At 42.8% G+C, this 16,456-nt stretch overlaps 1 protein-coding gene across 3 annotated transcripts in view; it reads right to left on the minus strand.

Moving 5' to 3' along the window:
• The window catches only part of VCAN (versican), a 121,232-nt gene extending 109,375 nt beyond the window's left edge, over positions 1–11,857 (minus strand). Inside the window, exon 1 of one of the 3 annotated variants that reach the window (XM_027545675.1) lies at positions 11,316–11,847. The gene's annotated coding sequence lies outside the window, so the exon portion shown is untranslated. Of the gene's footprint in view, positions 1–11,315 lie in introns of all 3 variants that reach the window. The other 2 variants (XM_027545676.1, XM_027545677.1) reach the window with 2 other exon arrangements.
• Between the last annotated feature and the right edge of the window lie 4,599 nt (positions 11,858–16,456).

Raw genomic sequence — 16,456 nt, forward strand, 5'->3', positions numbered from 1 at the left:
TTCGAGCTCACATTTCCCTGCTGTTATAACTATGAGGAGGATAAGCATCATTGTTGGGGACCATCTAGAAATCAAAGAGCTAAGCTCAAAACAACCACAGAAGACTATTTGATCTCAACAGCTGTTTCCTCCCCAGTTACATTTAGAACTGCTCTATAACAGCCATCATTGGTTGGCTACCCAGTAGCCAACGTTCTCTCTTTTCTAACAAAACTTTGATTCCATTTTAATATCTACCCTCCTTCACATGGCCATACTTTGATGGAACCTGGGTCAAACCCCAGCCCAAATGGACGATCCTGTTTATTCCAAGCCAATTCAGTTCAGGTCAGTTCAGTTCAGTCACTCAGTTGTGGTCAACTCTTTGCGACCCCATGAGCTGCAGCACGCCAGGCCTCCCTGTCCATCACCAACTCCCAGAGTCCACCCAAACCCATGTCCACTGAGTCAGTGATGCCATCCAACCATCTCATCCTCTGTCGTCCCCTTCTCCTCCTGCCCTTAATCTTTCCCAGCATCAGGATCTTTTCAAATGAGTCAGCTCTTCGCATCAGGTGGCCAAAGTATTGGACTTTCAGCTTCAACATCAGTCCTTCAAATGAACACCCAGGACTGATCTCCTTTAGGATGGACTGGTTGGATCTCCTTGCAGTCCAGGGGACTCTCAAGAGTCTTCTCCAACACCACAGTTCAAAAGCATCAATTCTTTGGTGCTCAGCTTTCTTTATAGTCCAACTCTCACATCCATACATGACCACTGGTAAAACCATAGCCTTAACTAGACAGACCTTTGTTGGCAAAGTAATGTCTCTGCTTTTTCATATGCTATTAAGTTGGTCATAACTTTCCTTCCAAGCCAGTTACACAGGTCCTAGTTTGTGAAACTGTTGTGTCCATGTTGCACCCATGAGTATATAAGATACCCTCTGGGATGAAGCTGAGAAACAATCAGGAGAGGCAGGGCTGAAGTGCTCAGGCATTAGACCAACAGCTAGCCATACCCTTGAACTTTCTTTTATTAGATAATAAATTCCTTTATTATTTAAACCCAATAAAGTCAGGGCTTTTTGGTAGCCAATGTCACTGAAAGGCATCTTAACTGACACATATTTGAGTTGGTGCCCTATAACTTTCTCAGAAATTATCTAAATTCTGTACTATTTAGAAAACCTAGATTAAAATCTTGTAAGAATCCAAGTCCAATTTGGGCTCAAATTCAATTTAATAATTTACATCAGCTATTCCTCTTCCCTTGATATTCTTCTCCATTTAATTGCTTTACTTTATATAGCTTGAAATAAGTGTTAGAATCTTTCTAAAAGAAAATTATAAAATTCTAGATATTTCCTGAAGACCAATTTTTATCTAACACATTATATATCTCATATTTTCCATCAATGAACCATCTGACAAGTCACAATGAAAAGTATATAGCTGATAATCCTAAATTAACCTTGATAATTAAGCTTATTATTTACCATATAATCACTGAGATATGCTAATAAATGTTGTTACACACAAACTGGGAATTAGGTTTCTACTTTTCTGGATTTTTTTTACAAGATACCACAGCAAGCAGGAAGTGTACACCTATATCTCATTACCATATCAATATTTCAGGAAAAAAAATAAGATGTCAATTTCACATACCCTAAAGCTTCCACCAAAATGAAGCTTTAGATTGTATCATACAACACTATGAAGACAATGTACTCCATGAGTACTGAATCCAAATAAGAAACTTTTCTTCAATTGTGCTTACAAACAATAATTTATTATTCTCCTTCAAGAAAAATTTTTTCTCAAATTGTTTTTCTTTTTTTCAGAAAACATTTATAAGCTTAATGTTAAAAGTCTGGGCTCCATTGTCAAAGAGCCCTGAATTTGAGTTCTGAATTTTCTGCTTATACTCTGAGATTTGGGGTAAGTTACTAAACAGTATAATGAGAATTGATAAAACAATGCATATAAAATATAGCTTGGTGATACACAGTATATTCAGTACTCAGTATTTATTATTAAAATTCCTAATTCAAGCTTTCTACCAGTGAGAAGTTCCTGGTTTCATATCACTAGTAGTAAAAAGAATATTTAAAGCTCTTGGATTTGAAAATTATAACCTGGGTTATTACTATAACTTTGTACACCTTCATGCTCACAGTAAACTGTCCTATAATTTATCATTATGTCCTTTGAATCATTACTTAGAAATATGTTTTATCTCCTATGTAGAACAGTAGCTTTCTGAAAAGCAGAGTCAGTGTCATATTCAACTTACTAATTCCCACAATATTTCCACAGTGCCAGCTTCAGAGTAGTTGCTTTGAGGGAGGTTTGCTGACCAAATGCATGACCAACACCCCCTCATTTTCTATTCAGAAATACACTCTGAAGAGAAGCATCAACAATCTCTTTAAACATGGGTGAGTGGGCTAATTAACACATGAAATACAATTAACATTGGCCATGACTCAATAATATCTGATGTTTGCAATATCTGGAGTGTCAACATGTTGTAACAAAACCAGTGGAGAAGATGCAATCCTGACCAAGAATGGGTCTTCTGCATCACAATTTTCCACCCAAAGCAGATACTTAAAAGTCTAACTCTTTTATAAGGATACTCCATCCTTATAAAAGTGGCTTTTTTTTTTTTTAGGGAGAGGAGGAAGTAGTTCTTCATCTATTTAACAAGTATACTCATCACTTGCCCAAGTAAGACTGCCAGTAAGGCAAGGTTAGGGAAGGAAGTTGGTGCATTAAAAGAGCAAGGGAGAGATCAGTCATATTTTAAATACATTTGCATAAATTAAGTTGCCAACATTTAAAAATTGGAGTGTTCACACTAAGCCCCCGATCTCGGACTTCTTTTGGAAAATCAGACCTAACAATTAGAGGTCCATATTCTAGCTGGCCAATCATTAGCACTAAGCAAGCAGCAGGCCCTGGCCTTGGCTCTGTGAGCTCAAGGTTATCAATGCCCCAGTTGGCCTCTCGTCCATTTCTACTCCATGCCTATTCCCTGTAGTCACCAGAGTTTGCAACTCAAATTCCCAAACTTCTGATCTCAGAACTATGTTTTCACTGCCTCTTCCTTACAGGCCATGGACATCATTCCATTTCTCTAATTTTCATAAGTCTGTGTTCATGGTCATGGTTGTTTAAGCACACCATTTGCCTTCTTTGATTTTACAAAATGAGACACTTTCTGAAGGTTCTTTGTTTTTAGCACCACTCCAACCCCCATTTTCATTCTTCTGCTCTTCTGTGTGGGTCTTGTAAGCATTATCTGTTAGTGATAACAAGTCTGACTGCATAGAAAGACCTGGGAGATATGAGAGCCGGTGCCTATATTTAGTCTTCTATTCCAGTGAAGTCAATGAGAAGAGGAAAAAGTCATTGAACAATCAAGTCACAGCTGACTGAGGCTGTTTAATTGCCTAGGAGACATGAGAGACAAGGTCAACAGGATTCCTATCCATGAGAAACGTCTGCAAAGGGGATAAGGGTCATGCCAGGGGTAGGCTGCCTCAGCGAAAGAGAGAGCCAAGGTTTTAGTAAACAGATATTTAGTATTCTCCCTTGATCTTGGGGAAGCTCCACTGAGCAAAGGGTGACTTAAGGATGCAGACCCAGTGGTTTGTCTTCCAGTTCTCGAATTAGTTACCCTAGACAACCAATTGTTCAGAATACCTCAGCCACAAAGTGGATGCAAAGAGCATTGTCTCTCATGTTGCCATGTGGTGCTTACACAAAGGAGGATCACTGTAATGCAGAGAAAGATATCATGGTTTAAGCATACAGTGTCATGAATTTGCTTCCCACGAATAAATAGCACCATGTGAAATTACCACAAACATAGGTATGGATTCCTGCACCTGGACTTGGCTAAGTTTTTTCATGTCACTGCTCCTTAGTATTGCTGTGTTCACTGCCTGTGCCCTCCTTGATGTAAAACACACTGCACTTTCCATTCCCTTTCTCATGTTCTATTTTCATCATAGCACATCTCACCACTGTATATGTGTATTTGGGAACTGCCCTTCTCTGCCTGCCACAATATAAGCTCCAGGAAGGCAGTCTTTGATGTTCTGTTCATTCTTGTATCCACAATGCCCAGGACACCCAGTAATATTGGTCGAATGAATGAATATGCCCATTTTGTATGTAATTATGTGCATGCATGCATGCGTGCTCAGTCACTTCAATCATGTCCAACTCTTTGCAACCCTGTGGACTGTAGCCTGCCAGGCTCCTCTGTTCATGGGATTCTCCAGGCAAGAATACTGGAGTGGGTTGCCATGGCCTTCTCCAGGGGATTTTCCCAAGTCAGGGATCGAACCCATATTTGCTGCAGCTCTTGCATTGCAGGGGGATTCTTTACCCACTGAGCCACCTGGGAAGCCAATTATGTGCACATTATACACTATTTGGCACATTACTTTCTTAGTTAAAATACTGTTTATCTCTGAGAATGTTCTGAATCAGCTAATACAGTTTGTCTGTTACTTTTAACAGCTGCATAATTTTCTCCTACATGAACGTATCATCTTTTATCATACAGTTCCTGTGATGAGCCTTTAAGGTGTCTCCAGATTTTTGCAATGAGAAACAATGCTGCAAAAGGGCGTTCTTGTCCATTTGTCTTGAGTGACATTCCTACCAATATCTACATGACAATACCTAGAAGTGGAATTGCTGGGTCAAAATGTATATGCATTAAAAAAAATTATAGCTATTACCAAATCACTTTCTAAAGAGGATGAACCTATTTACATATATAAGAGATCCAGTTTCCCCGCAACTTGACCAACACAAACTTTTATTAAACTTTATCTTTACAGCTGATTGATGAAAATGGCACAGAATAAACTGCTGTTTCAATTATTATGTCTTTAATTATGAATGAGACTAAGCAATTTTTCATATGATTTTAAAACATTTATTGTTCCCTTTCTGCCAGCAGTCTACACACAAAACATTTGCCAATTTTTCTTTTTGATGGGCTGTGGTATATGCTTTTGTAAAAGTTCCTGGCATATCAAAATAGTTGTTAGGTCTTTGTTTCTCTTACGTTGCTGACATTTTCTAGATGTGTTATGTGTTTTGTGTAAATAATTTAATTGTTATTTAGTCAGATTTATCAATCTTTTCTAGTATAGCTTTTGGGTTACACCTTTTCCTTATCAAGGGTTTCTTTTCTCCTAGCTTATTATTTTAAACATTTTATAATTTCCTCTAGTTATTTTTTTAAAAGGTTATTTTTTCACTCCCTACATTTCATATGAGATCCATCTTAATTTTATTCTGGGATAAATGAGGTAAAGATTGATTTGTATTTTGAGTGGGCCAATCAGTTGTGCCCAAGTCATTTACTGAATAATTTTTCATTTCCACTGAATTTCCATGTTTATTTGAGTCTGTTTATGGACTCTGTCTTCTAGTCAATGAAACTAGACAATTCTTTTTTTTTTAATTGAAGTATACTTTCTTTACAATGTTGTGTCAGTTTCAGCTGCCCAGCAAAGTGATTCAGTTATATATATATACATTATATATATACATATATACGCAGTTATATATATAATCTTTTATTAGATTCTTTTCCATGATAGGTTATTACAAGATATTGAATATCTTATAGTTGCCTGTGCTATACAGTGGGTCTTTGTTGTTCATTTATTTTATATATTGTCCTGTTAACCCAAACTCCTAATTTATCCCTTCCCCTGTTTCCACCTTGGTAAACCTAAATTTGTTTTTTTATGTCTGTGAGCCTCTTTCTGTTTTATAAATAAGTTCATTTGTATTGGTTTTTTTAGATTCCACATACAAGTGTGAAACTAGACAATTCTGAGAACAGTATGTCCCTCTCTAACTCATTTTACAGGTTTAGTAGGAAATACATGATTTGGGTAATGCTGTTAATATTAGGATTATAGAATTAGATCAAGATGAGCCCCAGGGATATATATCTTAACACTATTTATTTGTGGAGTTATTTATGAGAGTCCTTTCATAGGTACTTACCCTTTTGTTGTTTATAAATGTATATCCATTTCATAGATTTTGACACCAAATGCCCAAAAGTTGTGTCTTAACTTGGTTTTCTCAACTAGGAATTGAAACTCAAGCTTTCTGATTCTAAGCCTAGTGCTCATTCTACTATTACCACATGTAATAAATACCAACTCAGTAATTTAATAATAAAAAGATAACATATTTTATATGTTTACATAGTTTATTATAAACTATGCAATCATAAATTTATAGATGTAACCACCTCTTAAAATTCTTAGAAGAATGAAGTAGGATGTATATAGATACAGAAAAAAGATAAATTTAAATGTAGTTTCCTAATTTACACCCTTTTAAAGATGATCAATCTAGCCAGCAGAGTTTCAGGGAAGCAAACTCATCACATAAAGATGCTTTGCACTGACCACTGAAATGGAACTACTCTTGGCACATTCAGTAATAGGAACACAGCTGTCAAAAAAACCTGGAGAACATATATGTAATATGTAATTATGCACATATATGTAATTAACCACATATAGGCTACCAGAGGAAACTGGCAAACATTCACTAACAAGCGGAGCTTGGTCAAGACATTTATCTCTACTTCTCCTTGTTCTGATTCCAAATCAGAGTACAGACCTTGTATTTTCTGGTAAAGTACACATCTATCCAATAGTCAACATGTTTTCTCATCCCAGAGCCAGTCACCCCCAATAGTGAGTGTATGTGACTCCTAACTGGTTTCTCTAGGTGGGTGGTGGAATAATAGCCTACTGCAGTCATTCATTGTTTTCCTCAAAAGAACCATGTGTCTGGAAAAGTTCTGTTCAGTCATAGGGAAATATCCCATTTTAAATACAGTATTTAGTGATGTTTGTCCATGAATAAAGTTAACAAAAATATTTAAACCCCACCAGGTATGGAAAGTTTAGTTATATGGCTACTGGGTGACAGTGTTGGTTGATCTTTGTGCTCTGATGTTCAATTACTGACCAATCATTAACCACAAAGTACTTAACCATAATAATGTGAGGAAAGAAAGAACAATGAGTATATCTGTAACATTAATCATATTCAGCCTTAAATGAACTTTTTAGGTCTTTTCCAAACAACTTACAAGGGTGCATGCAGATATAGGTATCCTAGGATATCAAAGGTATTTCCTTCCAGTTTGTAGGCACAGAGAAAAAGAAGAAACCGAAACCTATGTCTGTAAACATATATAAATCCAGGGGGATTCTTTTAAAACCTTAAATTTGAATTACAGTTAATATTCTTTTTACACTTTAAAAGTAGGAAATACAATTTAGGGCTAACTTTAAATTTATTTTACTTACTAAGAAAAACAAAATAAAACTTTGAATTCTTACATAAATCTTTAGCAATTGTCTTGACTCTCATCCCTTTTCCCAGAACCCACAAGATTAAGGATCGTGGACTTCCTGCTGGAGGAAGTAATTGCTCAACTACTTTGGAATCCATGGAAGCCTTTGCCGTATTAGCTGGGACACAATCATAAAATCTTCTTCTTTTTTTTTTTTTTAAACATAGCACCAGAACCAGAAGTTCAGTCTGAGACCTTCTGCTTGGTATGTTCTCACATTCCAAGTTACATATTCCCCCAACTGGAACAAATTTCATCTCAAACACTAGTTGCTTCCATTGATGCCTTCCTATTTTTATGTTAATCTCACAACATCCTATTTTAAGTCTTTAAAGGAATATTTTCACTGTAGGTTTGGCAAAATTGCCAAGCATGTTTAAAAGAATTTAGGTCACAGCTTTTAGAAGGAGTCAAAACTGAACGGCAAGTGTATCAGATAGATGTCAGAAGACGGACTAGATCTGCCTGCAATGCAGGAGACCCAGGTTCAATCCCTGGAGATGGAAATGGTTACCCACTCCAGTATCCTTGCCTGGAGAATTCCACGGACAGAGGAGCCTGGTGCACTACAGTCCACGGGGGTCGCAAATGGTCGGACACAACTGAGTGACTAACACACTAGATCATTAAAACTCTGTTCTTCCAAGATAAAGCGAAGAAGTAGGCGAGTCTAAAATGCAGCTCTAAGTGGCAGCGTCTACTCTGCGCCACATTCCGCAGTCTTTTCGCTCAGTCATTTCATAAATATGAGCTGAGCTCCAACCATGGGCCGGGCGGGAGCGAAAAGCTCCTGCTGCAAAGGGATCAGGGTTACACCCACAGCCCCTAAGGTTTGCGCTCATGGAATCTATCAGTCCTGTCAATGGCAATTGCTTGTGGTGCTAGACGAACTCTTCATGACATCCGGAACGTGAATATCTTGTAACTGACTAAAAACGATCTTTAAAAAGTCAATATATAGATCATAAACTCATCTCAAATTTGCTTGGTGTAAATCTTTACTTCTTTCCTGTCGCCAGGCAAAATCTACTCCATCCCACTCCCAAGAAGCAAGAGGGAAAAAAAAAAAAAAAAAAATCAAGGGGTCCTATTTAATAAAAGTGTTTAGCGCCCTCTGGATAGAAGTCAGATCCGCTCCAGCAGTCTCCACTAGCCCTTTTACAAGGGATGCGCGGCCGCCGGGCTCTCCCCGCCCCGCCCCGATCCCGCGGAAGGACCAAAGCCACGCCCCCACCGGCCTCTGGGCGGTGACCCAGGAGGCGCCCAGCCAGCCGCGGCTCTGTAGGACTGCCGGTCCAGCAGTGCTGCTGTCTCCGAGCCCAAGAAGTCACACCCGTCTCGGGCCGGGAGCTGAAGCCCCAGCCCACGTGGCGGCGGCTGGTGAACCCCGGCGCTGCGGGAAGCGCTCCATGCGGTTCCTTTACGCGGGGACAGGGGAGTGGAAAGAAACCCCCAGCGCCCCCTCTCTAAGCCTAGTTCCTCCGCCTCTCCCCCCTACCCCCGCTAACCCCAGCACGCTGCTTCAGTAGGATTTGTTACCGCTCTGGGGATTAAAACAATGGCTTAAAATGAGACGTGAAATTCAGTCCAAACCTTGAAACGAACCCAGCCGGTCCGCTCCTGGCTATTTGCGTGTATGTGCCCCATCCTTTCTTCTTCCCTTTCTCCCCACTGCTCCTGTCCTTCCCTTCTCTGTATTTTCCACCCGGAGCCCTCCTCCCAAATTTCTGTCCTCGACGAGTGTTGTGAAATTGAGAAAGTTTAAATGGAGGCAATAGTCTGGGCGGGGCCCTAGCATCGATTTCGAGTGGTCATGGGCCTTAGTAAAATCTCCCAAAGATCTGTATGATCTTTCTTAAAGGGACGCCCAAGATAGAGTACCAAGCCCTCTGAAACCTGGCCACGTGTGTTAGTCTATCAAACTGCAGGCTTGACCCGGGAGCGCCGCGCACACCCCAGCGGACTCAAGAGAAGGCGCTTCAGTCCTTGGCAAAGACGTCTCCTTCCTGGGCCTGCCAACGCTTAGGTTTACTTCGCAGATTCCGAAGTAGAAAAGTAAACGGGAAGCTATGGCCCTCCATCGTTTAATGCAGGGCTGTGAAAGAGGCTCGTTTGGTTTTGGGGCGGGGGGAGGGGGGAGGGTGAGCTCGTTTTTCTCCACCTGTACTGGATTTCTCCATCAGGGGGCGCCCACACCCGTCACAAAACTCCCTATTCCTAGACATCTGGGTTCTGCAAGCTCGAAGCTCTCCAACTGGGGGCCGATCCGAAGGAGCGCACCGCCTCCCTCGCTCCTCCCTTCTTGCCTGCCTCCGCGGACAGAGGAGGCAGGGATTTCACACTAGCCATTCATTTGTCAGCGGTGGGGGAGGGGACGCAGGAGCGAAAGGGACGGAGCGGAGGCTGGGAGAGGGGAAGGGAAACAGAGAAGATGGAGACAGAAAGGTAGAGACAAAGATGAGAAAGCGGACAGAGATAGCCAGATTGTCTTTCCGCCTGTGGGTGTGCGCACGGCGGGACAGCTCTCCAGGCGCCGTGTAGATGTTTCCTCCCTCCCGTAGCATCTCCCGGGAACTTGCAGGACTTCTTAGGGCGCAGCTGGATCCCAGAGCACATAGTTTAAGCGATGACACTAGTTTTCTACCTCGCTCTCCGCTGCCTGACACAGGGATCGCTCCACGCCCAGTGACACAGTGAGCCTAGACAACCCTGATGCCCCCCAGCCCGCACGCACCAGGGATACTGCCCGGCGGCGCCCACGCCTCCGCAGGGCGGTGGGGCGCTCCAGCCCAGGGCGTCCCCCGGAGCTGCCGACACTCGCTCTCTGCCGCCGCAAGACTCGCCAGTAAAGTTGCTCAACTAGGGCCGCGAGCGGGGAGAGGGGTGGGGAAATGGAAGGAAAAGGAGGGCTGCAGTAGCCCGGGCGAAGAGGGCTGATCCTAGAGGCCCCAGATTCGGGTCCCCACGCCACCTTTGTCTGAAAAGCGCCCTGAGCGCTGGCTTGCTGGTTGAGACAGGAGCAAAAGCCTCTACCTCGCTTCTCAGAATGAGCTAAAATTCTTGCACATCTCTACTGGTTCGGAACAAGCTTTTCCCGCCCTGGCGCCGAGCAGACCTCCGCGGCGCTCCAAACACCCCACCCCCATCCCCTGCTCCCTCCTGGCCGGCTCCGGAGCACGGCGCGCTGGACAAAAGAACCCAGGGGCACCGGAGAGAGCCGTGACAGCCCTCAAGTCGCCAAAGAGACGCGGACCGGGAACCCTGCACCTCCCTCAGACCGGACCGCCTCCCAGACAGCCCGCGGGATGAGGGGGTCACGTCCGCTCAGAACCCGGATCGCCTTGTCAGGAGCTGCCCGAGAGCGGCTTTCCAGGAACGCGGGCATTGACCACACACCAGGGGCCGGGAACCAGGTGGCCTGCACCAAGGCGGCTTCGGGGATTTGCTTGTGGGCAAGTCTCGGGAGTCCCCATTCAAACTTTTGCCTCGAGCAGCTTAACGACAACAAAAAGATCAAGGTGCCAGGGTCCCTCCGTCCTCTCCAGCTCCAGACCCCTCGACGTTTCTAGGGGGGGTCTCCGCATTTCCTTCCCTCCCTTCCCCCAATTCCATTAGTCGGTCTACCCCCACCCCACCCCGGGCTTCTTTTGTCTGGATCTTTTTCAGCACCAGGGTCCCTCCGTAGTCCTCTCTCCAAACATCCTTTTGAAAGTTACCTGCATTTTTTACAGTGCCTATATTTTCTTAACTTCTCAAAGATAGTTCTTTTTGCCTTAATTAAAGCCTTCTACCAATCACAATGTACTTTTTTTCTAAACTCGATTTTTTTTTTCCTATAAGTTTTTCTTGTTCTTTTCTTTCTTTCTTTCTTTCTTTTTTTTTTAAGGGGAAACAAAAGAAACGTGATTACCTTGAAAGGCGGCTTATTGCAGTTTGGGGGGAAAATTCACCTCAGCGCTGCGCGATTGGGCTCGGCGTTGCCGGGGCGGGTCACATAGGAAGCGCGGTGTCCTGGGGAAGCGTGCGGGATGGTGCTGGAGGATGCGGGGCTGGCCGCAGATCCGCGTCCCCACGCCTGTCCGCAGCACCTAAGAAGGTTCGCGGCTGTTGCGCCCTCCCGACTGGAGTTCCTCCTCAGAAAGGCTCGGGGCAGCTCGCCTGCAAGTTCAAATGCGGGTTGTGACACCCATCATCATTATATCACTGTACCGTCAGCGCCGAGGAGGAGACTCGGCGAGGAGGAGGAGGAGGAGGAGGAGGGTTCATTCACAGGCTCCTCAAGCGCTCCGCAGCTTCAGCCACTCCTCAAAGCCCAGGCTGGGAAGGCAGGCAGAGGGGCGGAAAGGCAGCTCCCCGCGCTTGCGGCAGGGACCGCCTGCCTCCCTCCCCAGGCACTCCCACCTCTCGGCGTTTCTTCCTGACAAGCAAGTACCAATCGGCTTGGGGACAGCCGCGCTCCCCATTCAGCGGCTCACTAAGGAACATCGGGCGGTGCGCGAGGAAACCGCTGCCCTCCCACCCTTCCCCACCCCCTCTTCCCCGCCCCCCGCGCTGCCAGTGCTGGCTTAGGGGAAAGGAGCCCCCAGGCTCTTGTGGGGGCAGGCCCGCAGGAGACCATTGAGTACCGTCGGTTCTTCTGGGGAGCAAACGAAACTCTGTAAAAATTAGCCCAGAACTTGGTTACAGCGTGTTTACGCGGCCACCGAGCCTGCCTGTCCCATCTGAGGCAAGTGTCAGGGTCCTGGCTTCTGCCAACCTGAAAGAGACACTGAGACAAGGGGACCCTTCTGAGACCTAGAGGGGAAGTATAAGAGTCCCCCCACTGCCTTTCCCTGGAGCTACCCAATGGGGAGCCCAGGGTCATTGAGCAATCTACAAAGACCCTGCTAATAACGGGGCTGGACAGGAAATTCCCCGAGGCAAATCCCTTGTCAGACTCAAACAGATCCTCTTCCCCTGCCACAAACCTCCAGAAGGCTATATTCCGCTTTCTTCTTTCTTTCTTTCCCTCAGTCTTTCCAAGTGTCCCTCGTGGCAGAATATTTAATAATTTCTCTGAGCAGCCGAGGTTCCTTGGATGTATCAATCACCTCCCCTGTGGTCAGGAAATGGGACCATAATCTTTCCTGAGTTTATGTGATTTTTATTCTCAGCCAGGTCCACTGGACTATGTAAACAATATCAACACATGGAAAAGTCCCCTGCCTCCTGCTACAAAAGCCTTCCAAGAGGACCTGACATCAAGGGTCAACCAGTTGACACAAAGGATTTCTGCCCCTTAGAAAACAGAGATTTTGTATTTCCCTTTCCTTTGAAGTCAAGTATGAGTTTATACAATGAGAACAAAATAAATCCGAGGTGCATATCAGTTTAACACGGAGGATACCAGAGTGGATAGCACACTTTTCTTTCTACACAAAAATAGAAGTATTCCAAATATGGAAAATGAGATAATTCTTCTCACTGAAGTCCCTATTAAAATTGTATCAAACTCAACATCTCACATGATTAAAGGAGAAAGTCCATTTTCACACTGACTTTCTTTGAGTAAGTTGACTTAAGTTCATACTTTAAAACTTGTAGCAGCCTAGACTCTTGTAATATTTCTTTTGCAATTTGTATGCAAATTGCAGGATCATAGATTTTAATTAATAAACAAATGAAGATTGGCCAGGAGAATTTCAGTCCTCAAAATGTGATTGATTGATTGATCTATCTATCAGTTCAATACTGTGAATGATATAACTATTAATTATAGGCTTTGGAAATCAACATTTATTTGTTTTCACACTGATTTATTTATTCTTAGTACAGTTATTGTTGGGAGTTCCCAGGTGGTGCTAGTGGTAAGCAATCTGCCTGCCAGTGAAGGAGATGCAAGAGATGCAGGTTCTATCCCTGGGTCGGGAAGATAATGGCAACCCACTCCGGTATTCTTGCCTGGAAAATTCCACAGAGGAGCCTGGCAGGCTACAGTCCATGGGGCCACAAAGAATCTGACACAACTGAGCACATGAACACACGCAGTTATTAGACAACCATTCCAAATGTTGAAATTCCAGTCCATTAAAATATATTTAGAATAAGGGAGTCATAGAACAGAAACGGATTTTAATCTTTACATTTAACAGATAAGCAACCTAGGGCCCAGAAAGTGACTTTTTCTAGTCACATGATTAATAGCAGAGCTGTTACCAGCACACAACGCTTGACTTCTGGTCCAGTGATCTTTTCAGTGCTCCTCATAGCAACTTTATGCTACGTAAAGACTTTACTCAGAAAGGGAGAAAAATGAAATAAAACAGTCTTTATTGAAGTTTATATCCCAAGCATTAGGCTAGATCTTTCTCTGAAACATCTTCAAAGTATATATTATTCATCTCATTTTTAAATTTGAGTGAACCTAGTTGAGTTCCAAAGAGTTTAATGTCCTACCCAAGGCCACTTTCTAAGTGGTAGATCTGCCAATCTGAAAAGCTTATTATCGCTCCATTATCCTGCTCTCCCTTCATAATTCAGTTAAGTAAAACTTTTCTACAAAGGAGACCTGGAGCAGCAGCAAGCAGCAAATAACAGATTAATATCCATTTTCAAGCAAATGTTACTGGTTAACATTCACTATAAATAATACCATCTGTACATGATGGAACATGATTATAATTATGGGTCAGCTACTCCTTACATCCTGAGATAATTTCCTTTATCTTGCCAAATGTGTTTCTTCAGCCTTCCAACATTTACAGTTCCTTTTTATGTCCACAGACATTACAACTCTTGATAGAGCAGTTCTACAGGGAAAGGCACTTTCTCAGGCAGACATAACTAGTCAGAACATGGACAACGTTGGAAAGCTTTATACTGCACGCCTTTTCTTTACTTTGGCATATAACATTATTATTTAGAAAATTAAACACTCTTCAGGCTGTCAAATAACCAGAATGAAATGACACCCTTGAATATCTGCTTTCTTTTTCTAAGGCAGATTTTCCCCTCTGGCTATTTATAATAGAGAAGGAATAAAAAGGAAAGCATACCTGGTACATTCAGCACAGTCTACAGCTCTATTATTTCTATGCAACTATAACTGTCCTTGAGGACTTTATCCCTCTTTCCCCCTTCCTTCTTTCCCTCTTTTCTTCCTTTCCCTCACCTTCTCTCCCCAGGTTATTGAATGAGAAAATATATATTTGCAGCTTTTATAACTAAAACTGGCACTAGTGGTAAAGAACCCCCCTACTAATGCAGGAGACATAAGAGAGTGGGTTCCATCCCTAGGTCAGGAAGATGCCCTGGAGGAGGGCATGGCAACCCACTCCAGTGTTCTTGCCTAGAGAATCCCAGGGACAGAGGAGCCTTATGGGCTATTGCAAAGAGTCGGACATGACTGAAGTGACTTAGCAAGCAGGCATGCATAACTACAACTATATTTGCCCGATACACTTGTCTGAATCATACAGTAATTAAAATAGCATTCTGAGCTTCCCCCTTCAAATCATGTTCTGGTCCTGGGGATATTCTGTGTGTAAACTCCATGGTCCCAGACATGGATAAAACAAACTCTTCATTCCCAGGGTTGGTGTCTGCAAGAAACCAGAAGCCAGAAGCTACATGCCTTGCTTCATTGCCTTGATCTTGTCTTTAGGAACTTGGCTGAGGTCAGGGGCAGCCAGCCAATGACTTAGAGAAGAAAGGTGTAGATGTCAGGTGGGTCTCCAGGGAATTTCATTATCTTTATCTAAACCTACTTCTGAGGTCCTTTGGGATCACATTTCAGTCTTCTCCTTTTTTATTGATCAGGTGGAGTGTTCTTAGACATCTTATTATCTGTGGCTGCACTAGGAATGAAGGTTCCAGTCCCATCCACATTCAGAAAACAGTTCATATTTCACGTCCCTGATCTGGCAGATTCTAGGCACAATTAAGCAAATATCCTTTCTGGATGGTAAAAGAATGTGAAAGATTAAAAATGCACTTTTAACGAACTTTAAGACCCCAGAAAAAGGAAGTCAACCCTCTAAGACTGCTTTCTAAAAACAAAAATAACTCTACAGATTAATGTTTTATCCAACACTTCAAATCTTTGGTTTCTAGGAAATGCAGAAGTAATATACAGTCTTTGTCACTTTCTTTAAAAAATAAAAGAAACCCTACAAAAGGCAAAGTGGTGGTGACAATCTCATTACATTTTAGCCTGAAGTATATAAATTACTCAGAGAAATTAAATACAGACAAATATCCTTAGAAAGCCATGAAAAATGTGATTTTCCCCAGAAATCAGACACCAAGCCTTTGCTCCCCAACCTCCAAATCAAAATGTTACAGTAAAATATTTCTTTCAATAAAAGAGTTCTTTTTTTTTTTCTTTCCTGTAAATGTCCTGTTCATGGTTGGGTAGATTTCTCCAGAACTGAAGTAGGAGACCATCTACATCATGACGGAACTATGCAAGCCAAAGCCAAGTTCCAACATGGAGTGATGGGAAAGGCTGGGCTGCCGAGAGGAGATGACTTCATTAGGGAGAAGAGAGGATCTCTGAGTCGGTCCACACTGCTGCCAAATGGCTCAATACATCTGCACTTGCCCTGGGGAGGTTGCTTGGAGCAGAGTATCAAAAATGCCATCGTTTTTAGACAGGAAAAGATCAAGGCACAAATAAAGCAGTCCAGCTAAATTGAATCACAGGTATCAATCTTCCTCCTCTCCTTAGTCACTTTCTCAAATTCTTTTCTTTTCCTCTGCACAGCCTGACAAATAATGTTAATTTATATGTGTATATATATATATATATAGCGCATCTGTCTGAATGAACCAGGACGAAATGAAGAATCTGGATTTTGAACATAAGGAAGCGGTAGAGATCTTAGAATCTATGAACGGGGAAGGGCCAAAACTTGCTGTGTATTTTCAGTGAGTACCAGGCTCCATTCATTTAATTAGAGGACAATGAAACCCAGAGTCAAGAAGCTTAATGAAAGCATCAGGCGGGCGTGCATGTGTGCTAAGTCGCTTCAGCCATGTCCAGCTCTTTGTGACCCTAAGGACCATAGCCTG

This window comes from Bos indicus x Bos taurus, chromosome 7 (assembly GCF_003369695.1).
Source record: "Bos indicus x Bos taurus breed Angus x Brahman F1 hybrid chromosome 7, Bos_hybrid_MaternalHap_v2.0, whole genome shotgun sequence".
Classification (NCBI taxonomy): domain Eukaryota; kingdom Metazoa; phylum Chordata; class Mammalia; order Artiodactyla; family Bovidae; genus Bos; species Bos indicus x Bos taurus.